Here is a 923-nt window from a genome sequence, read left to right on the forward strand (position 1 = left end):
TTTTTTTTTTTGTGACAAGGCCTTGGTGTATAGTCCCCAATGGACTTAAACTCATTATGTATCTCAGGCCGGCTTCAAACATGAGATCTCCTGCCTCAGCCTCCCAAATGCTGTGATTATACGTGTGTACCACCATACCTTAAAATATGAGTTTAAAAGTTAATATTATTTGAGTGTTTACTCATTGTAAAATCTTTTCAGCAGTCAGTTCTTCACTGGTAAAATAAATAATTATTGTCACAAATATATACATATACACATATATATATTTTGATACCAATGTAAGTTTTATCTAATGTTAAAATAATGCTCTCTTTTACATCTGACACTAACTAAAATAAAATTTTCAATGTGATTTTACTGAGATAATAAAAATGTAATGGTCTCATAGTTTTGGCATAAGATCAAAATTATTCTAAAATACTAATGGTGTTTGTAAATAGAATATCATGTCCGCATCTTGTACAGCAATTAACCACTAGGAAGAATGTATGCAATGTGTCAATTATTGAAGTTGTCCCACCAATTTGATTTGAAACTGTCTCATTGCTATTTATTTATCAATAAAATTATGAAAAAATAAAACTTATACACACTAAGAAAATTAAAAATTAAAATACTGATCTAGAATATAGTTTAGAGACCCAGCCTAAGCCCAGGCATGACAGGTGTGTGGGAGAGCTTCCACACTCCCTTGCGCCCGCTGGACCTCTCCAGACCAAGCCCAGGCCTTGCATACAGGCCTGGGGTGAAACTCTGCAGCTGAAGTCCCTACAGGGAGAGTAGGGACCAGCACTGCCCAGCTAATCCAGGAACAGAACATCTTGCCAGAGGGGCACAACCGGTTCACTCCCAAGGGCTGCAGCAGGAAGGAGCTGAGCACAGGAGCCAGACCCAAGCCAGGCACAACTGGATGAACTCAA

This window comes from Octodon degus, unplaced genomic scaffold, assembly GCF_000260255.1.
Source record: "Octodon degus isolate 3935 unplaced genomic scaffold, OctDeg1.0 scaffold00064, whole genome shotgun sequence".
NCBI classification, from domain to species: domain Eukaryota; kingdom Metazoa; phylum Chordata; class Mammalia; order Rodentia; family Octodontidae; genus Octodon; species Octodon degus.